General features: G+C 42.0%; 1 protein-coding gene across 5 annotated transcripts in view; it reads left to right on the forward strand.

Annotated features, from left to right (window-relative positions):
* Positions 1–8,459: 8,459 nt before the first annotated feature.
* KATNAL1 (katanin catalytic subunit A1 like 1) overlaps positions 8,460–22,808 on the forward strand; it is a 121,494-nt gene continuing 107,145 nt past the window's right edge. For 2 of the 5 annotated variants that reach the window (XR_008426437.1, XM_024580853.3), the window contains exon 1: positions 8,869–8,953. The gene's annotated coding sequence lies outside the window, so the exon portion shown is untranslated. Of the gene's footprint in view, positions 8,588–8,867; positions 8,954–22,808 lie in introns of those variants that run through there. The other 3 variants (XM_045188152.2, XM_045188154.2, XM_045188153.2) reach the window with 3 other exon arrangements.

Raw genomic sequence — 22,808 nt, forward strand, 5'->3', positions numbered from 1 at the left:
ACTGGTGCCACTGAGAGAGCAGGACCATTTCAGAGACCCCCCGTGAAGGCAATGCCCAGCAGAGCCATGCGGAAGAGACCATCTAAAGCCATGCAAGCAGGGCTCTGAGGAGCTTAGGGCCCAGCCCTGATCTTCTGTACAATTCCATGACTCTGCCCATGACTCTGGCCAAGCGGTGGGAGCACAGAGAGAGGAAAAAGCCTGCTCTCAGGACCTCTTCTCCTTTAATTGGAGAGGAAGCTTCCCCCTCCTTGGCATTTTCCATGCTGTGGGTCTTCCATGTTGTCGCTGTCACTTCCAGAAGACTCCTTTCTCATAGCTTGAGTCTAAACTGGAAGGTTTCTGCCGGGAGAGCAGGACCACCATACCACCACACCAATGTGTTTGGAAGGCAGGACCCCTGCCCTAATGGGCCTGGAGGGTGGAGCATCAGCCAAAGAGGATTATTCTCCAGCCTTAAGGTCTAGTGGAAATTGCCCCACTGGGTTTGGGACTTGCTTGAGACAAGTCAGTCCTTTCCTCTTTCTTATTTCTCCCTTTTGGAATGAGAATGTTTGTCCTGTGCCTGTCCCGCCATTTTATATTTTGGGAGCACCTGGCAAGTCCAGTGTCACTGGCTCACAGCAGGAGAGGAATTTGAGTTAGAATGAATCTTACTTTAAATTTTACTCCTATCTGATTTAGATGATATTTGGATGAGATTTTGGACTTTAGACTTTTGAGTTGAAACATGTGAGAAGGACATTAATTTTTTTGGAGGGGGTGCTAAGGGTGGAATGTTTTAGACTGAATGTATCCTCTACCAAATTGATATATTGAAATCCTCCCCCCACTCCCCCTATAATGGTATTTGGAGATGGGGCTTTTGGAAGATGATTTGGTCATGAGGATGGAGCCCTCATGAATGGAATTAGGGTCCTTAGAGGAGAGAGCTCCCTCTCCCCTTCTGCATACGAGGGCATGGCAAGGAATCTGCTGTCTATGAACATGGAAGTGGGTCCTCACCAGACACCGCATCTGCTAGTGCCTTGATCTTACACTTCTCAGCCTCCAGAAATGTGAGAAAAAAACTTCCTTTGCTTACAAGCCATCCAGTGGTATTTTTGTGATAGCAGCCCAAATGCATGAAAACATGAAAGTTAGGAAGAAACTAAATACCGATTAATAGAAAATGGATGAGATGTATAACATGATTACAGCAATTAAAGTGAATGACCTAACTCTAAGTTCCTAAACATGGATAAACCTCAGAAACACAACACTGAACAGAAAAATTCAGTTTCAAGAAATTATAGTATAATAACACTTATTTAAATTTTGAAAGCATGGAAAGCAATATAGTGTATAATGTTTACACTATGAAGATACATAATAGTAAAAAAACATGTGTCCAAAAATAACATCAAAATCAGGATGCGATGGGTACCAGGTTTTTTGCTTGTTTGTTTTTGTTGTGCAACTCTATAATTTTCATGTTGGTTACAAAAACTGAAATGCTTATTTGTCATGAAGGCATAAGTCCTGGCACAGATCAAGAAGGAGGAAACATTACAAAACTTAGGTAATTGCTGTCCTTACTTTATTTCATTATACTTCGTGCTCAGATAGTACAAACAGGTAATTGGTAATTGGTGAGTTGGGGCAAACGGACAGAGATGGTCTTGGGTAAGAGGCTTTTAGAACTCTTTATTACAGCTGTCGGTGAAGGTGTGGGAAACATGAAGTTTGAAGTGTGAGTTAAGAAAGGAGCCAGGCATCACAGTGAACACTAAGAAAAAATATCAAGGAGAATGGGATGATGAACTGTCTGCTTGAATAGTTAACCATTTAGGAAAGATTTGTACTGTGTAGGCCAACATCTATGATTTTGTGTCATTTATGCACGTAACTTACAAAAGAGACCTAAAATGTAGCAGAAAAACAAGAGGGAAGAAAGGAAATAGAATTTATCCCCCAAAGCCATCACTCTCCATTGTCTATAGCTGAAGTAGAAGAGTACACAGACGAATAGGAAAAGAAAGAATTCCAGAAATGGGAGGGGCTCTCCAGAGTGGCTTTTATCTTTTTAGTAGAGGACAAGGGCCCTGGCTGGTGGAGCTCAGTGGATGGAGCACGGACCTGTGAACCAAAGGGTCATTGGTTCAATTCCTAGTCAGGGCACATGCCTGGGTTGCAGGCCAGGTCCCCAGTAGGGGCCACATGAGAGGCAACCACACATTGAAGTTTCTCTCCCTCTCTTTCTCCTCCCCTTCCCTTCTCTCTAAAAATAAATTTGAAAGAATCTTTTAAAAAGGTGGGGGATAGGGCATGGGATTCCAGCTGGCCAGCTCCTTTTTTTATTCAGAATTGAAGTGTTTTGTGGTTGGGGTTGCTTGGCACAACATTGCCTTCTATAAATAAAAAACCTCATCACAAGCTGCTTTTCTTCTGTGACGTTGTGACGTGCTGTAGTGGCTAAATTAGAAGGTGACATGCTTTTTAATTCACTGGAAGAGACTGCGTGTCACAAATGGAGCAACTCCTGCCAACATTTTCCTGAGTAGTTCACATTGGTTATGTATTCCTCTATTAGATGGAAGATCCTAAAACAGAAGGAAGACATGTTGTTAATGTGTTAGCTATCTTGCCGAGTCTATACAATAACTTACTGCAAGACTCAATGAGAATGCTGTGACTCCACTATCACTGAGGACTAGATGCTCATTCATTGAGTTACGTACCCACAATGCTCTAGTGTTTCAAATCTACTTAACAGCTTCAAGCTTTGCGCTTTCTGTTTATATTTCTAAATTAGCATCAAGAAATATAAAATCATAAGCAAGGAGAATCCTCACAGGCTACTGCCAAGAGGTTTTGTGTTTATTTTAGCATACATAAGAAATGTATTGAATTCTTAAAATGTGAAGCAGTTCTTTTCATTAAGAATATATGATTAGGGGAGCCTGGCCTCATAGTTCTGGTCTTTAAGGTAAGTCTCACTTCTAAGGGGAACACTGAAGCTGAAGTATAGGAAGTTCATGAATAAAACAGAGCAAAAGCCTCATTTTTACTAAATAGGGTATTAAGTATAAGGTTCTTCATTTTCTTCTCTTTTCTATTATCTCCTCATACTACCTGTAGGAAAAGGCAGCATTGGAGAGACAAAATTTGCACGCTTGAAAATTTATCTTTTTAACACTTTCCTCTCACAAAGTTCCACGTCATTTCATAAGGTCACTGGTACCATCTCCCAGCCTTTGTCATCTTTATCTTTTTGCTTCCTCCCACTTGCCAATGAGCTATAGACCGAAGGCAAGTTAAGAAGCTGAGTTTCCAACTGTCTGAAAAAAGTGAGTTTGGGGATGCAGCTCGGGCTCCTAGCCAAACTCTGGGAGAACATGTCGGGTTCATGGGCAGTGATCCATAAAGGCCAAGTTAGGCCTGGGGTCCATAGAGGCAATGGCTCTTGTGGCACTGGGCCCCCACTCTTCACAGACCTGAAATGCAGAGCCCTCCACGTGTTAGCCCTGGGCCCTGGGCACTTAGGACATCTGGCTGTTTACTTAAAAACTCCCTCATCCTCTCAGGTAGTGTTTCTTAAACCTTTTTCACTGGCATTCATGAGAGGAAACATATTTTACTTCATATCCATGTTTGTCAGGGTCCACCAGTCAGGATAAAAGAAACCAGAATATTTCAACAAAGAGAATTTAGCATAGGAAACCGATGAAACAAATGTTGGACGACTGGAAAATTTAGAAAGAAACACTGGAGGAACACATAATTACTAACTGCAAACAGCAGCCTCTGGGGCCTGAGGTCAAAGAGAGGAAAGGAGGCTGGGCTATCAGGACCCAGTGGCTTCTAGGACAGGTGCCGTGAAGCTGACACTCAGACTTCTGATCTGCTAGTCCGGTGGTTCTGGGAGTACAGACAGAAAATACTGCCACCAGGCTGTGGAGGAGCAACTGTCCCAGGATGTGACCGCTGCCAGACCCATAGCTAGATCCTGACCAGAACAGAGATTGCTTCCTGTAAGCCCCCAGAGACTATCTGATGACCCTCTCCCCCACGCCCCAGGCATGCTGGCTGGTGGAAGAGGCCACTGCCCTGCTGTGCAAAAGCATGTAAGGCGTTTTCCCCCTTTTCTGGGGTGGGTTACCGGTGTGTGACCCATTCACCCTGCCCTGTTCTATGTAATTCTGTAGCGCCTGCCATACAGCCTAGAAGATAGCTATTTGTCTTGCCCCCAACCAAGGCACACCTCTGTTAAAAAACTCGTGATCTGGGAAATTTTATGAACACAGGCTAATAGGCCATTGCTGAGGTGATGCTGATAGGCATAGTACACCAACGAGAAGCAACTCTGTGAGCAAGCAGCTTTCCCTCCTCCGGCCTGCAGGGCCCCCAGATGACAATGGAGAAAAGTGCTTTGCACTATTCCAGCCCCACCAACGCAAAGCCGTAGGTAGAGACTAGGTCTGAAGCTGAAAGACATTAGCCCAATAACTGCGGTGCATGAAAAAGGGGGTTCTATGAGAAGTAACCTTTCTGGGTGACCTGATCATAAATCCCTAATTGGGCTGTCATAGTGGGTAGTCATCCCCAGGCATATAACTTTTTTGTAAAATGTTTATCTTTGCCTTAAGCAAACCCTGTCCATTGTTTCTGTCTTTTAAATTAGTTTAACAATTCTCAAAAGAGCACATAATCTTGTCAACTATCCTGTAATCTAATTCCATTTCCATGTATTCTTCTCTGCCCCCACCCCTTAATTTCAAATGTATAAAAGAAGATGCAAAACTGTTATTCTCTGGAGTGTTTGAGATCTTGCTCCCCAGCATATGTTGTCGGTTTGGCTCAGATGAACTCTTACAAACATTCTCTGTAGGTTTGGATGTTTCTTACCTTGACAATGCCATACACTACCTTACCAGAACTGTGCACGCACTCTGCATTTAATTTTCTATTGCTTTCTGTCCTGTTACTTTACCCTGCTCTACCTTACCCTACCCCATTTTAAATATTAAAAAGCTGGATGAGACCCGTCAAATTAATTTCATGACCCACTAAATGCTGCTCTAGGACATTTTCAAGTGACTTTGAGTACTGGAATTCTGTGCCATTTACCTCCTGACCTCCTTCCACACACAAAGTGACTCAAAGGAATTGCCTCTTAAGGTTGTCTTCCACTGAATACACATGCGGGCCCACACTCTTCCATAGGCTTCAGGATATTTCTATTAAGAGGCTGCAAATGTCCAGTATTGTACCAGAAGGGGTACAGCCCTCAGAGTGGAAGTTTTACTAACGAGAAAAGTTAAGGAACCACCAGTCAAAAGTACTTACCGTGTCTTTCTTATATAAAAGGCATTAGAAAGATGTTCTGGGGGGATACTAAAAAATGCACATCAGACGAGTATGAAATCCAGTGAGCAGAAGACAAAAGCCAAATGAGTAAACAACACATGAACTGCCACTAAGGGGGATGGTTAGTTTTTGAGTGGGGGACTTTGGCAGGAATATTGCAAGTACAGAGCAGGGTGATAGGGTTGTAGCAAGAACAAACTGGAAGTTTTCATGCAAAGACCTGGATTAGTTCTTGCAAAATAGGTAGGATTTAGCATAGGGGTTGCATTCCTGGTGAAGAGAGCAAGTAAGGAGTACATGGCATGCTTGGCGCAGTCCTGGAACTTGGGTATCAGAACTAGTAAGAAAAATCCAAGCTCCAATCAGAGCTGAGAGAGAGAACCTTGGACACGAAGAGGGTGTACAGACTGAATGCAGGGAACTAGTCCCATATTTAAGGAGCGGGTCAAAGAGCTGGTGAATGGCACAATGAAGTATACTTTGGCAAAGACCAAAGTCATGGAACATTAAGGAGGGTGGTCAGCAAAGTCAAATGCTACAGAGGCCCAGACAACTGAGCACTGAGGACGAACCTCTGGCTTTGAACTAGATGTTCCAAGTCTCTTTAATGATGGTGGCTTCTGACCATATTGTCTACCTGTGTAGACTAATCTGTTACCACTTTCAACTCCATTTTTTGGATTTTCACACTGTGTTTAACTATCATATGAACTGGTCCAAAGTATCCAGTGAAAACAATAAAGTTCATTGTCAGTCCTCATTCCTTCCCAACTGTCCAGAGCCATGTGAGGTTTTTAAGGTCTTCCTTCCGTAACCACCCTTTTTCTGCTCACAGAAAAGCAGCTGTTCCCATTTACTGCTGCCATCCATTCTCTTTAAGTGGCTTGTGTTGGGACCCTGCATTTGGAGATTGCACTGTAACTGTGGCCAGCTGCCTTGCAAATGCAAGTGACGGGTCACAGGGGAAACCAGATGAGGGATGGGTAGATCAGGTGAACCTATCATCCCTACTACAAAACATGTGTTCAGTTGATAGCAGATCAGTATCATCTTCTCCAGGAGTAAAAGAATCTATTTAAATGCTTATTATATATGCAGAGTTGTGACCAAATTGCCAGAGGTGAGAGTCTTGGTGTTGCTTCTATAAGGATGTCACTATTGCTTTTATTTTTAATTAATTTTTTTTATTGTTATTCAGTTACAACTGTCCGCATTTGCTCCCCATCCCTCCACCCCACCCCAGCCAATCCCACCTCCCTCCCCCCGCCACTATTGCTTAATACTCAGTGAACAAGGTGACCCTGACTGGAATGGGATAACATACACAGGGGCTTGTTATTTTCAATCATAATTTCTCAAGAGATATTTATTATTAGAAAATAATAGGGCCAGTAATTTCCCCTTTCCCCCGACTTATTTAATGGCAGGCTTCATCTTCCTCATGAGCAAAACCTGGAAATTAGACCTAAACTATCTCTATGGTTTCTATGAGTTTATAATCTTGGAGACACAATACAAAGAACAGATTGGTGGTTGCTAGAGGTGCAGGTGGAGGGTGGGTGAAATGGGTGAGGGGGTCAAAAAGTACAAACTTCCAGTTATAAGGTAAATGCTGAGGATGTGATATACAGCACGATGACCATAGCTGATAATACTATATTGTATATTTGAAAGTTGCTAAGACAGATCTTTTAAAAACTCAACTCATATTTTTATTCTTTTGATGTAAATTTACACAGTGATATGTACAAACCATAGGTGTATCATTCCATGAGTTTTGACAAATGCATATACCTCTGTAACCCTAATGCTAAATGAGTTAAAGAGCTTTCCAAAACTATAGAAAACTCTCTCTTAAGTCTAGCCCACCCTCGCCTCCAGGCTACCCTTACCATGATTAATTAAATAATTAATAATTAAAATGTATTGTTAAATGCCAGGATTTGTTTTATAATGCTGTATCAGCATCAAGGCTTTTATTTCTCACAAGCTCTGTGAGATGGATATTACCTAGATATACTGAAGATATATATTACCTGGATGTACCCAGTGTAGCATTAGGACCTGAACGAGGAAGGAGGTAGGAGCTGATTACAGTTTGGACCACACTGCGTCGTCGGGGTGCAGAATAAGTCATCCTAAAATGTGCCTCTGGTATGCAGATTGTTTTAAGCTAAAGGAAACTTTAGCCACCTTCTCAAGAAAAATTTCTTCCCCTCCCTTAACTACTTAGTGAACTTGAATTAGGGGCCTTGTCCATAACGAGATTATCACATTTGACCTCTATAGGGCAGGCAAACATTTACTTACTAAACATCTACTTTTCTTATCCTCTGGCAATGACCCTTTGAAGCCCCAAGGTGCATTACCTCACCCCTAGCTCAGGACATCTTATACACCCATTTTCCCCTTTCTGTCTCTGAACCCCTCCTGCATGTGGGGGTCTCTGATCTTTCATGTATTAAATTTGGTCATTTTCTCTTGCTAATCTGTTTAGTGTCTAATTGAGGATAGAGGAAAGTTGGCTCCTCCCCCCACAGCATAGATGGTGTGGGGAGTCCACAAAGTATTACAGATCAAAATGCAAGGGAAACCCATGCTACTTGCAAGTTCTCAAACTTCCTGAATCATCCTAAACGCCAAATGCACTACACCTTCCTAAAAGATTCCCTTCTCTCCCATTGCTCAGAAAACAGTGGGAGCAAGGAGGTGTGAAAGGTTACAAATGCGATTACACTGGTGAGCAGCCCAAACCGAGGTGGCTCAGACAGCAAACAGGTCTCGGGCAGAGCCCAATGGGCGGCGGGAGGGGTCGGCTGGGTCTCCCTCCTCTGATGACACAGGCGTCTTCTCGGAATCCAGCCGCATCCACGAGCTCAGCCGCTGGAAAAGGACAGGAGTTCTGCCACGCGGATGGCCGCTGGCAGGGCTCGTCAAGCGGCCCCATCGCTCAATTAGTCAGCCGTTCTCATCAATGTCACCGTCTCCTTCTCTCCCAGACGCAGCTTTGCGCCTCCTTTTCCCCGCACGCTGGGCGGGTGCCGGGCTCCTCCCCTGAGCTGACTCCTAGCACTCCCTCACGACCACGACCGCGCAGCCCGCGCTGCCATGACAACCGTACGCCTCTTCACGCCTGTCGCGAACTAACGGACTCTGGGGTGTCGGCGGCCCGGCCCCACCCCCACCGCATCCCACCTGGACCGCCATCACCAACAGACGGCTGACCTGCGGCACCTGGGTAATGAGGCCAACAGAGACCGGCCCTAGCGGGAGAGCAGGCAGTGGGGTGCCCAGGGTGACAGCCACACTCCGTCCCCCGTCGTTGGCCCTTCGGCGCGGGTGGCCGCGAGGAGAGAGAGCCGCAGGGCGCCGGGCTCGTGGGTCATTGTGGGGATTGTAGTTCGACGACTCCTGGGACTCGCGGCCTTGGCTGGGGGCCTTGGACAGGAGAACTACAAAGCCCAGCGGCACCGACGGCTGGAAGAAACCGATAAACTTTCAGCGGACCGTGAGGGAGAAAAAAAAAAAAAAATCTCTCTTTGTGGTTAGGGGTTCTTGGGTGGTCGTGGAACCGGGCGCTGTGCACTAGGAAAGGGAAGTGAAGGTGAGATTTGATTTCTCGCCGGACTGTGGCGCCCGCCCTGGCTACGGGGCTCTGCCCTTCCCGGCGGGGCAGCGCCTCGGGGTGGAGCAGCCACCCTGTGCCGGGGCCACGGGCCTGCGGAACCTCTGACCCGCCCAGGTTGCTCCCTCTTGGTGCAGAACCGTGTTTGATGTAAGACCCGACAAGCTCTATTTTATCAGGCTCTCCTCTTTTTCCTGATAGGTTTATTTCTAGATATTTATTCATGTGTATTTTGCAGTAGCCCGGAGGCGTTTGCATATTAAACCCATTGATTAATAATTACCCAACGGGTATTGATGTTTAAAGGTTAGGTGTAGAAGTGGATAAAAGATACCGTGCTATTATGATATAGTAGTATCTGAAGTTTTTACCGTTTTGCATTTTTGCATTTTATTTTTTGGGGGACAGGATTGCAAAATGAGTTACCCTCACCCCGGCTTGAGCAGTGCCTACAAGTATTTTGATTCTACGTTGAAGATTAATTGAACTTTAAATTACAGTACTAGTAATTTTTAAAGCACAGATTTTTTTTAAAGCAGTGAATAGTAATATTTTCTTTGATTAACCCATTGTTTTTTAGAATTTCTCAGGAGCATGTTTTCAGGATGAAAAATGCTGTATTCTATTATTATTGTTGTTGTTGTTGTTGTTTCGTTGTCGTTGTCATTGTTGTTATTACTACTACTACTACTGCTACTACTACTCTGGAGTACACCTTAGTCCCTAGAGTTGGTTGATTGGCTGAGGTTCCAGTGGTGGTAAGAAAGCTGACACAGATTTAGGCAACCTTACCTGACCCATTTTTTTGATAGGCAGATAACCATCCTAGAAATTTGGTATTTTATATAGTGTGTTGGAAAATTATTGGTATTATTGTGTGCTTATTTGTATGTGTGTGTTAAAAAAAAATAAAGCACCATAAGTCCAGTGTAAAATTCCTTTTCTCTCAATTAAAATGAAGCTGGTCTCTAAATTTTACTTAAAACAGCAATTTTGTGCAAGGGTATGGAAAGTAGGTTTAGTAAGACCATTAGAAAAACAATTGAAGCCTTGTTATATAGTATAGGGATTTAAAGTATTTTATTTATTCATTCAGGATTTATTAAGAACCTATTATGTGCCAGGCATTGTTCCAGGTGGTAGGAATATAGAGATGATAGAAGATAGTGTGTGTCCTGCATGGGGACGAGTCATGTCATCACAATAGTGTGATACACATGGGTGCAAGTTGCTATAGGATCCCAGAGTGGTAATAAATAGTAACATAACATTAACATTTATTTAATGCTTACTCTTTGTGAGGCACTGTGCAGTATATTTTTTAATGCAGCATCTTGTTGAATCCTCACAATCTTGTGAAGTAGCTACTGTCATTTAAAGATGAGGAAACAGACTTATAGAGACTTTGCCTAAAGTCATAGCTAATAAGTTGTTAACCTGGAATTTCAACCCACATGGGTCTAACTAATCTAAGTCAGGATCTCAAACTAGTGCCTTTCTCTGTACACATTGGTAGAAAGATCCCAATTCCGTCTAAGGAGATCAGGGCAAGTCCAGTATGATGGGACATTTGACTTGTGCTAAGAAAGTTGGGTAAACTTTCACTGGAAAGAGGATGAAGAAAGTCATTCTGGGCAAATGGGACAACCTGCTTTTTGGATAGATTTGAGTGCTTTGTATTTGGGGAACTCTAGGCTGTTCTGATGACTGAATCCCAGAGTACATCCAGAGTAGCAGGACAGGCCAGATCTTGAAGAGCTTGGTAAAGAGTTTAGAATTTTTCTTCAGCATGGGGTGACCATTGAAGAATTTCAAGTGGAGTAGTGTTATGTGGCTTGTGGTTTAGAAAGAAAACTCCAGCTCCAGTGTGGCGAACGAGCCCATGAGAGGGTAGAGTGGTGGTGGGGAAACCAATTTTAGAACAGCAACGAAGTCCCGTAGAGAAATGAAGAGAGTTTGAACTAAGCTGTTGGAGTTAAAGAAGGAGATGGATTATAGAATTACTTACAAGGTAAAATTAATAAGACTTGAGAGTTTGGATGTTGGGGACTAGAAAGATTTGGAACCGAAAGACAACTGATCCCTAGTTTTCTGGCTAGAATGGGCGACAGGATCATGAAACCACTGACTGAGGTGAAGTGGAGCAGGTTTTTGTGGATGTGCAAGATAAAGATAAAGCAGTTCAGTTTTTTATTTTTTTTCAATTTTTAAATTATTTTATTGTTGTTCAGTTACAGTTGTCTGCATTTTCTCCCCACCTCTCTACCCGACCCCAGCCAAACCTACCCCCCTCCCCAGTCTCCACCCTCCCCCTTGGTTTTGTCCATGTCTCCTCCACAGTAGTTCCTGAAAATTCCTCTCCCTGCTCTCCCCTCCCCACTCCCCTCTGGCTATTGTTAGATTGTTCTTAACTTCAGTGTCTCTGGTTATATTTTGTTTGTTTTTTTTCTTTTGTTGATTAGGTTCCAGTTAAAGGTGAGATCATTTGGTATTTGTCCCTCACCGCCTGGCTTATTTCACTTAGCATAATGCTCTCCAGTTCCATCCATGCTGTTGCAAAGGGTATCAGCTCCTTCTTTCTCTCTGCTGCATAGAATTCCATTGTGTAAATGTACCATAGTTTTTTGATGCACTCATTTGCTGATGGGCACTTAGGTTGCTTCCAGCACTTGGCTATTGTAAATTGTGCTGCTATGAACATTAGGGTGCATAGGTTCTTTTGGATTGGTGTTTCAGGGCTCTTAGGGTATAATCCCAGCAGCGGAATTGCTGGGTCAAAAGGCAGTTCCATTTTTAGTTTTCTGAGGGAACTCCATACTGTTTTCCACAGTGGTCTCACCAGTCTGCATTCCCACCAACAATGTACTAGGGTTCCCTTTTCTCCGCATCCTCTCCAACACTTGTTTGTTGATTTGTTTATGTTGGCAGACACTTGAGCAGTTCAGTTTTGAATATTTGTACCAGGTTTCTGTCGGGTATTCAGGCAAGTATGCATGTGGATCTGAAGTTTGGGAGAGAGCTCACGGCTGGAGGTGGAGGTTTGCGTGCAGATAGTAGTGAAGTGATAGGAGGGAATGGACCAGCTCAGAGGAGGATGCTTAGAAATGAAAAAGGGAGAAGTTTGAATATGGAACTCTTGCAAAGTAGCAGCATTTATCTGGTGTGTACATGCGCGCGTGCGCATGTGCATGCGTGTCTTGGGACATTTTGAGAGGAAGTGGGAGAAAAGCTGACACAGGATGCTGAGATTAGGAGGTGAGAGGAAGAACCTCAGAGAACATACATAACAAATGACAGAGGAGAAGGAAAGGAAGCAGTGAGGAGGCCAGAGTATCAGGTGCCTCAGAGAGGGCAAGTAAGGTAAAGACTGAACAGTGTCCAACGGATTTGGTGGCTCCAAATCATTTCTAAACTTTGCAAAAATGAAGAGGAATCTGAGCGTAGGCTATTTGAAAAAAAAGTTGAAAATTTTCCATAATGACATACATGAAAAAAAAAATAGAATGAGCCCCCATGTAGCCATCACCTAGCTTGAAGAATGAACACATAACCACTTTTGTTTTATTTATAATGCCTACCCCCCAACTGGATTATTTTAAAGCTAAACTCAGATATGGTATCTTTTTATCTGTGATTTTTAAAATATATATCTTTAAAAGTTAAGGATTATTTAAGAATATATAAATATAATATCCTACTTTAAAAAATTGACAGTACTTCCTTAATGTGAAATTTCCAGTCTCTTTAAAAAGAAGTTCTACTTTTGAAAAAGAACATTGGCTATGTAAAAAAGAAAGAAATGAGACAGTAGGTAAAAAAGTTTGTAGGGTTTTTTCCTTGTTTTAAAATTGATAACAAGTTATTAGGGAAAAAGCCAATAAAGAGGAAATGTTTGAAGATGTAGGGGATGATGAAAGAGGAGAGAGCTGATAGAGGTTCCTCCAAATGTGAGGAAGGATGGGATGAGCAGGGTGAAAGAATTAATTTGTTGCATTTTATAAGTATCAACAAAGTGCTGGCTGTGTTCCTAGGCAGAGTGCTAGTGTTGATAAAAGAGAGATGTACTGAAAAAGGAAGAGAAGAGGTACAGGGATATTTATAGGTTGCGTGACGAAAGGTGAACAAATTCAACACTATGGTTTCTAAGAGGTGGCAATAACGGTCAACTGATAAGGGAAGAGATTGGGGTTAGGAAAGGAGATGTTGAGATTTGACATAGCCATGGTGGAAAGGGGACTGAGCTGGGACAAGTAAGAATTGTCTCACTGAGCCAAAATTAGAAATAAGTAATTTTCAATGACAACAAAACATGAGGTTATGTGATTGTTTTCCTTAAATTTTGATCGATTGATTTACTAAGGGAGAGCTTAACATATGGAGGAAACTTGTGCTACTGTGGGGAAGAGAATCAAGGCTAAGAACTTATAATCAGACCATCCCTCAACAATTTTGGATTTATTCATTTAATTGATCATTATTAGCTATTTTGAGTAAATGTCACAGTAAAATTAGATAGGCCCTTACAGATAGTTTGGATTGATACTTTGTACTTTATTTTCTCAACATGTGCATTTGTATTCTTTCATAGAGAACATTCTTCAGGGGTCAGTTACTGAGTGGTGTAGTGAAAGGAGTCAGGCAGGCAGATGTCCAGTTCTGCAACTACCGCTTGGAGTCTGTGATCACAGGCAAGTTTCCAGACCTGTACCCATACTCAAAAAGATGTAGATAGTGTTTATATTTTATAAAATTATTGGGAAGATTAGACAGTTTTATGGAGGTAAACCTTTAGTTTACCTCCATAAACTGAAGACCTTTCTCTTCCCTCTCTCCCCCTCCTTATTAACAAAGTGACAGGATTGTCATTTCTGTTGGACAAAAGGCCATGTTCTGGGACTTTACGTGACCATATGAGGCAGGTAGATCAGGTAATAACATTACAAAATGGTGATTTGATATGTAAAAGGGTTCATCAATTGTTCTTTTAAATGAGGCTCCCTTAAGAACTATAAAATGTTATTTTACAGTCCATTAATACTAGTAATGTCTTTGACTTGGTTTCATCTTCAAAGAAACAGAGTTCCAGTTCGTGATTTGAGATCCCAATAGTACTAAAATTCTTCGATTCTCTGACTACATCTCATTTTTGTGCTGATTTATATTATGATTTCACTAATATTTGAGCATCCATTTATAAATGAACATACATGCATATTTTAATGTACTCAGCACTTTTTAAGTACTTTCTCTCCTAGATAAACATATATGGTCGACATAGTGAAAGTATACATAGAATACCCGATAAAAGTGAGGTATGTACAGGCATGTGTTAGATAAAGTTAAGGCATAGATTTGTGAGAGTAGTATAAAAAATGGAGTAATTTTCTAAGGTGAGTTTTTTTAACCTCCATTAGCTGTCTTTTGGTAGGGATGGTTTGATTTCAGTCCTATTTGAAGGTATGAAGGTGTAATAAATGACCTTTTAAGTCCCTTTCTAACTTTGTAATTATAAATTAATAATTGCCCATTAGTAATTGTTGATCAAAAGCTCCTATTAAGCCTGTCTTTTTAGTGAGCCCCAGTTATTATATATTCTTTGAAGTCAAGAATTATGTTGATAATTCCACACGGCCTTACATAGTTTCTTACATAATTATAGGTATTTGCTAAATGGGATAGGTGCTTACCAAACAGTGTAGATTGGATGATGAATGTATGAGTGAATAAATATGATAAGAAAATTACTTGTTTAAAGAGTGCTTGATAAAGTAATATGAAACACAGAGGATTTTGAAAAGTTTTATGTTACATTATTTAAAAAAGTATGAAATTAAGGAACAGTAGTATTTATATAGGCGATCTGAACAAGATACATTCTTTTATTTCCACTAATTAGCTTTTTATTTTTATTTTTTGGTTAGCTGTGTAACTGAAGGAGTTGGTATATTTTGAAGGCATTTGAGGCAGGAGAGAGTACAATGAGCCAACAGGGCAGGCTCTGAGTTAACTTATCTGGGTGCAAATCCAGGCTCTGGGCAATTTTAAATTCTTTAAAGTCTCAGCCTCCTCTTCTATTAAATGGGATTAATCATTTTTATTTAGTAGTGTGATTAGGGTTAAATGAGATAATGACTAGTAAACCATTTTCATCACATTGCCTGATCGGGATTAAGCATTCTGTAAATGTCACCATTGTTTTCATGCTAAAAGGGTATTGATGCACTTCAAACTTACAGTTTAAGCTGCCATTTTAGACAGAGTGGCAGGTGCTAAACATTTTTTTATCTTCTGTAATATTTTAAAGATGCCAGTGGACATTAGTACATGGGCAGAAATTACTGTGATAGTTATTTTTGAGAAACAAGGTCTTAGAATTATCTGTCCAGATTCTCTTATGTTTGCATGGATAGTTATTTTTCTGTTTTTCAAGTATTCGAGAAGTGAGCTTAGGTAAGGAAACAAATGAAAAGGCTTCATTGCTGCAGACATTCACCTGTTATTTCTGGGTTTGTGATTAAGTCATATTCTCTATTATTCATGGTGAGTCCTTGAAAATATAACCCAACACAGAAAGATGGGAGGAGTTGTAACTTTCCAAATTAACTTTTCGTGATGAATACTCACATAGTAGGCTAATTTATTGCTGTTAAAACATATTTCAAGATGTAATCATTTGAGAAGTTGTGGTTATGTGTTTTTTATTAATTGCTTATATTTATGGTAGTCTTTGTGTGAAATAAACTGGACTTTGGCGATTTAAATAAGCATTAAAAATATGACATAAACAATGTTGCGGTATTGCCTGAAGGAGTGGGGTTGCTGGGTGGAGGGGGGCAAAGGAGGAAAATCAGGACAACTGTAATAGCATAATCAATAAAATACAATTAAAAATATATACGTAGAGCCTGGACATAAGTAGAATTCATTGTAGAACAAAATGCTGGAAACCAGGCTTGGTTTGTTGTTGTGTTGGTGGCTGCTTCCATATTTCTAGAATAGATATCTACTTTCAGGAATGTATAACTCATAGAAAGAAAAGAAGCAATATGAGAGGGATATGAAAGTGTGAGACTGAAAATAGTTTAAAGCAGAGATTTAAAAAAAATCCCATATGTATTATAACTGAATTAAATATCATTCAATAAAATTTAGTTTGAAAATATGTTTCTATATAAAAACCAGTAGAGTGTGGAGATAAAAGAATTATAAATATTGTGATTTCATCAAAAAAGAATTATTAGTGACATCCTAAGCAGTTTTGGGTTCTGGGCATAAGCTAGTTTTAGTTTTTCCAAATATGTATATTAATTAGTCTTGATATGAGATTAAAAATCCAAGTATGTTGGGAGAGAAAGTTGTGTGTGTGTGTTGTAGGGGAGTGGTAAATTTAAAGGAGAGAAGAGTGTGTTGGAGATGTAGCTGGAGAGACAGGTTGGAACCAGGGCTTTATTTGTTACATTCAGATCTGAGTGTTGGAAAAGACAAGTCTTAATTACCTAGAACCTGATTAAGCAATAATCCTTTTTCTTGGTCTGAGTATGAACTTGAACTGAGCTCTGAAGATGAACATGAAGACATTACTTGGATCGTTCTGTATAAGGCAATATTACTGTATCAGTTTGGCAGTAAATATTGCAAGAGGATACTGAGTTCATTTTTTGAATATATGATAAACTCAAAATAAGAGAAATATTGTCAAATATTAGACATTGCTAAAATCTTTCATGCCTTGTTTAGATGTAACCTGACCTTTTAAAAGTCCTAGAAACTCTTCTCATTTATATTAAATGAGATTTAAAAAACTGTGTATTTCAAGATTATGGTTGAAAGTAATTAAAGTTATGGTATAGCATGTAGGAATTTATAGTGAAAACTGGGTCAGTTCATTTCTTGTTATTTTTGAGGAAAAATTTAAGCTGTTCCAAACCTCTATGTTAATGTCGAATGTAGGGTAAAATAATAGCTTACATTGATTCAGGGCTCATTATATGCTATGAGTGATATTAACATATTATCACATTTAACTTTTATAATAACCTTATGATATTAAATAGTATTTTCCCTATTTTATAGATGTGGAACATGGTTTGCCTGTGGTGCCTGTATTAAAACCTGGTTTTTCTGTCCAGAATTTTTATATTGCTTCCACACATGAATAGCTTAGTTTGGTATACAATTCTAGGTTGGCATTCTCTCCTTGCCCCATTCCTTAGCACGTGGGAGATACTCCACTTAGTTCAGGCTTCCAGTGTTCCTTTTAAAGAGTTAGCTGTCAATATATTATCTTTCCTTTGTAGATAATATATCATTTCTCTCTTGCTTTTAGCATTCTTCAGTTTTACTACATTGTCTCTAGGTGTAGACTTATTTTTATTTAAGAGAGTTGTATGTCTATAGATTTTGGAAGTTTCTTAGCCACTATATACTTGAATATTGCTTCTCTCTTCTTTTTCCTTCTCTTTCTACTTTATGCATTTCTTTTTAAAAAAATACATTTTATTGATTATGCTATTACAGTTGTCCCATTCCCCCCACACTTTATTCCCCTCCACCCTGCCCACCACCTCCCACCTGCATCCCGCCCCCCGCTGTAGTTCATGTCCATGTGTTATACATATAAGTTCTTTGGCTTCTCCATTTCCTATACTATTCTTACCCTCCCCCTGTCTATTTTCTACCTACCATTTATGCTACTTATTCTCTGTACCTTTTCCCCCCTCTCCCCCTCCCACTCCCCTCCTGATAACCCTGCATGTGATCTCCATTTCTGTGATTCTGTTCCTGTTCTAGTTGTTTGGTTAATATATTTTTGTTTTAGTTTTTAGGTTCGGTTGTTAATAACTGTGAGTTTGTTGTCATTTTACTGTTCATATTTTTGATCATCTTCTTTTTCTTAGATAAGTCCCTTTAACATTTCATATAATAAGGACTTGGTGATGATGAACTCCTTTAACTTGACCTTATCTGTGAAGCACTTGATCTGCCCTTCTATTCTAAATGAGAGCTTTGCTGGATGGATTAATCTTGGATGTAGGTCCTTGCCTTTCATGACTTCAAATACTTCTTTCCAGTCCATTCTTGCCTGCAAAGTTTCTTTTGAGAAATCAGCTGACAGTCTTATGGCCACTCCTTTGTCGGTAACTGTCTCCTTTTCTCTTGCTGCTTTTAAGATTCTCTCCTTCTGTTTCATCTTGGGGAATGTAATTATGATGTGCCTTGGTGTGTTCCTCCTTGGGTCCAGCTTTTTTGGGACTCTCTGAACTTCCTGGACTTCCTGGAAGTCTATTTCCTTCCAGCCAGATTGGGGAAGTTCTCCTTTGTTATTTGTTCAAGTAAGTTTTTAATTTCTTGCTCTTCCTCTTCTCCTTCTGGTACCCCTATGATTTGAATGTTGGAACATTTTAAAGATGATCTGGAGGTTCCTAAGCCTCTCCTCATTTTTCCGAATTCTTGTTTCTTCCTTCTTTTCTGATTGGATGTTTCTTTCTTCCTTCTGGTCCGCACCATTGATTTGAGTCCCGGTTTCCTTCCTGTCACTGTTGGTTCCCTGTACATTTTCCTTTATTTCACTTAGCATAGCCTTCACTTTCTCATAATTTGCAACCATATTCAACTAGTTCTGTGAGCATCCTGATTACCAGTGTTTTGAACTGTGCCACTGATATGTTGGCTATCTCTTCATTGATTAGATGTATTTTTTCTGGAGCTTTGATCTGTTCTTTCATTTGGGCCATTTTTTTTTTTTTTTTTTTTGTCTCAGTGCACCTGTAACGTAGTAAGGGGTGGAGCCTTAGGTGTTCACCAGGGTGGGGCAACTCTCCTTGCTGTGTTGTAATCCTGTATGTGGGGGAGGTGTTTGAGGGGGAACAATGCCGCTTGCTCTGCTCTCTGCTCACTTTTAGTCACTTCCCCTGCTACCCACAGTCAAATTGGGCCCTTGTGGTGCCGATTCCTGGGTTTGTGTAAGTTCTGGGACACTGTGGGTCTCTCCAATGAACCCTCCTGTGAGGCTGGGAGTTTCTCCTGCTGCCTCGACCCCCACAGGTGTTTTCAATCAGAGGTTTGAGGCTTTATTTCTCTGAGCTGGAACTCTGGGTTGCCCAGTCTGTCTCGCTCCCTAGTTGTTCCTCCTGGCTTATTTGCATGTGAATGTGGGACTGCTCAGTCCACCAGCTGCCACCTTGCACGCCCCTGTCCTCCAGCCACTGCCTTGCGGAGAGTCCTCTCCACCTGGCTGCCCGTCTCTGCCCATCCTACTGGTCTGGATGAATGTTTCTTGTTTAACTACTTGGTTGCCAGACTTCCATACAGTTCGATTTTCTGTCAGTTCTGGTTGTTTTTTGTTTTTATATATGTTGTCCTTCTTTTGGTTGTGCAAGGAGGCACAGTGTGTCTACCTATGCCTCCATCTTGGCCGGAAGTCTTGTCGCCATTTTTTTGGATTATTTTTTCTTCTTGTAGTTCTGATTTTTTTTATTTCCTTATGTTCCAAATTATTGATTTAATTCTCAGCTCCATCCAGTCTACTGTTGCTTCATTGTAAATTCTTCTTCATTTCAATTAGTGTGTCCATTTCTGACTGGATCTTTTTTATGTTGTTGAGGTACTCACTAAGTTCCTTGAACATCCTTATAACCAGTGTTTTGAACTTTGCGTCTGGTAAATTGCTTATCTCCATTTCGTTTAGCTCTTTTTCTGGAGTTTTGATCCGTTCTTTCATTTGGGCCATGCTTCTTTGTCTCCTCATTTTGGCAGCCTCCTTGTGTTTGTTTCGATGTATTAGGTAGAGCTGCTGTGACTCCATATCTTGGTAGTGTGTCCTAATGTGGTAGGTGTCCTGTAGGGTCCAGTGGCACATCCTTCCCCATCACCCAAGCTGGATATTCAAGGTGTGCCTTCCATGTGGGCTGAGTACACTCTCCTCTTGTAGTTGAGCCATGATTGCTGTTGGCAGGTCCATGGGAGGGATTTACCGAGGCCAGTCAGCTGCAAGGACTGGCTGTGACCACTGACCACCAACCTCCATCCTCCATGGAGGTTCAGCAGTACTGGGGCAGGCTGGTGGTGTTCTGATGTGGTCTGTAGCTGTCCACTGGGTGCACAGGCTCTGGGGTTTCCTGTATGGTGTAGGCCAAGGTCAGCCACCAGTTGTATTTTGCTTGGGACCACCCTCCTTGAGCTACAAAGCAGTGTGCAGATGTCTGCTACTTGTGCTGGGCTTAGAGGTTTCTGGGTGAAGCCAGTCTGTGAACCTAGGCTGGCTACTGCTAGTGCCTATCCTGGGGCCACTGAGCAAGAGGTATTGGGTCTGGAAGCTCCCTGAGAATGCCTGTTGCTTGTTTGGGGAAATTTAAGAAGTTGTTAAATATGAGCCAAGACCAGCCATTCATAAAGACAAGCCACTGTTAATAGCTTGGGTGGGTCTGTAAGTTGGATGGTGTGGAGCCTCAGGGAATCACCAGGGTGAGGCATACATTGTTAGCCAGGTTGATGGAGTCTCAGCCTGCTCTGGCTCTGGTCTGGTAGCTCTGGTCTGGTAGCTCTGTGGGCAGAGGTCATTAACAATGACCTCTGCCCACCATTATGTTGAGAGAAAGCTGTCCGCCAGTTCTCTCCTTGATGCCAGACACTTCAGTTCCTCCCTGTATGCCCCTCTGGTGCCTTTCAAGCTGTTACCCTGGTGTTGGAGCTCGGGGGGAGTGAGTCTGATTAAATCCGTGTGTGGGTTCTTTAAGAGGAACTACTTGGGTTTCCAGTTTCTTCCACTGACCAGTCCTTGCTGGCTTTTGCAGCCAGAAGTTATGGGGACTTATGTTCCTGGCATTGGAACCCCAGGGTGGTAGTCCTGGTGTGGGGCTGGGACCTTTCCATCCCGAGATAGCCCTCCCAAATTTTTGTCCACTACGAGTGTGTGGGACCAGCCAATTCTGCATCTTCATGTCTCCATGCCTCCCACCAGTCTGGATGGATGTGGTTTCTTAAATTCTGTCATTGTCAGACGTCCATTCCCCTCAATTTCTGATGTTTCTGATTGATGGTTGTTCTATAGTTATTTGCAATTTTGATGTGGTTGTGCAAAGAGGTAGCTGTGTTTATCTATGCCTCCACCTTGATCAAAAGTCCTCCCTTGAGTATTCTTATTATCAGTTTGAACTCTGTATCTGGTAGTTTGCTTTCCTCCATTTCATTTAGTTCTTTTTTTGGAGATTTCTCCTGTTCTTTCACTTGGGATCTGTTTCTTTATGTCTGCATTTTGGTTGCTTCCCTATTTTTCTTTCTATGTATAAGACTGGAGATGCTACATTTTGCAGACGTGGTTAAGTAGCCTTATGTAGTAGTAGGTGTCCTGTAGGATCCAGTGGCACAGCCTCTCCAGTCACCCGAGCTGGGTGCTGTAGGTGCACCCCTCTGTGGGCTGTGTGCACTGTCCTGTTGTAGTTGAGTCTTGATTGCTGTTGGGGTCACTAAGAAGGATTGACCCCAGGCCTATCAACTTGAAGGACCAGCTGTGACTACAATGGAGGAGCTGCTGTGCTTGAGTTGACCCTGCAGAGCAGGACTTGCTTTAGTGGGTCTTTGATGCTCACTGAGGTTTCCCCTTGAGTGTGTGTCTGGTGGTGTTGGTAGGGTTGTAGTCTGGTGTAGTCTGAAGCTGTCTACTGGGTGCACTGGCTATGGGTCCTCCCAAGAGGTGCAGGATCAGCCACCACCTATGCCCTGCCTGGGACCACCTGGCATAAACTATAGAGCAACCTGCAGATGGCTGCTACTTGTGCTGGGCTTAGAGTTGCCCAGAAGAGGCCAAGCTGTGAACCAAGGCTGGCTGCTGCTAGTGCCAGGCCTGGAGCCACTTTGCAAGAGGTATGGGTTATGCAGAGGCCAGATTGCTGTTTGAGAAATTTTAGGAAAAGTCCCTGAGAGATTTTAGGAGAGTCTGAAGCATGAGCCAAGACAGGCCATTCTTATGGAAAAGCCACTGGAACCAGCTTGGGTGGGCCTGCTTGTTTGATGGGGTAGGGGTGGGAGGGCTCCAGGAAGGGGAAACAGTGAAAGCCAGGTTGATGGTGACTCAGATGTGGAGCCACCTGCTGGCTCTATGTGGGGAGGGCTCATCAAAGGAACAATGACCTCTGCCAGCATTTTTGTATGGGAGCAAGCTGCCCCTCTAAGTTCTCACCCTGATGCCAGACAATTCAGTTCCTTTCTGTATGTCCCTGGTGCCTTTGGAGCTGCTGTCTCGGTGCTGGAGTAACTCTCGGTGCTGCACATGGACACTCTGCTTACTCAGAAGCAAAGTAAGTCTGTGTGCAGCCCCTTTAAGAGGAACTGCTTGGGATTCCAGAAGCCCTGTGCCTCACTCAGCCTCAATTTCTGCCACTTTTTACAGCCAGAAGTTATGGGGACCTGGGCTTGGGGCCTGGTATGGGGCTAGGACCCCTTGCTCCTCAGGGGGGACCTGAGCCAAGATGTCCCTCCTGATTTTTATATAACGCTCATAGGTTTGGGACCAGGCTGTTTCCCATCTCTGCTCCTCCTACCAGTCTTGATGTGGCTTCTTTAATTCCCTAGTTGCAGGACCTCCATTCAGCCGGATTTCAGGCAGTTCTGAATGATGGTGGTTCTGTAGTTTAGTTCTAATTTTGATATGGTTGTGGGAGGAGGCAAGTACCACATTGGTCATGTTGACCAGAAGTATAGCTTATGATTTCTTGATTCTCCTTTCATCTCTGTCTAATCTGCTATTTTCTCAGTTCATTGAGGTTTTTTTTTTAAGAAGCCACATTTTTTATTGACAACTCTATCACTGTATACATTCAGTATTGCAAATTATAAA

Source organism: Desmodus rotundus, chromosome 3 (genome assembly GCF_022682495.2).
Source record: "Desmodus rotundus isolate HL8 chromosome 3, HLdesRot8A.1, whole genome shotgun sequence".
Classification (NCBI taxonomy): Eukaryota; Metazoa; Chordata; class Mammalia; order Chiroptera; family Phyllostomidae; genus Desmodus; species Desmodus rotundus.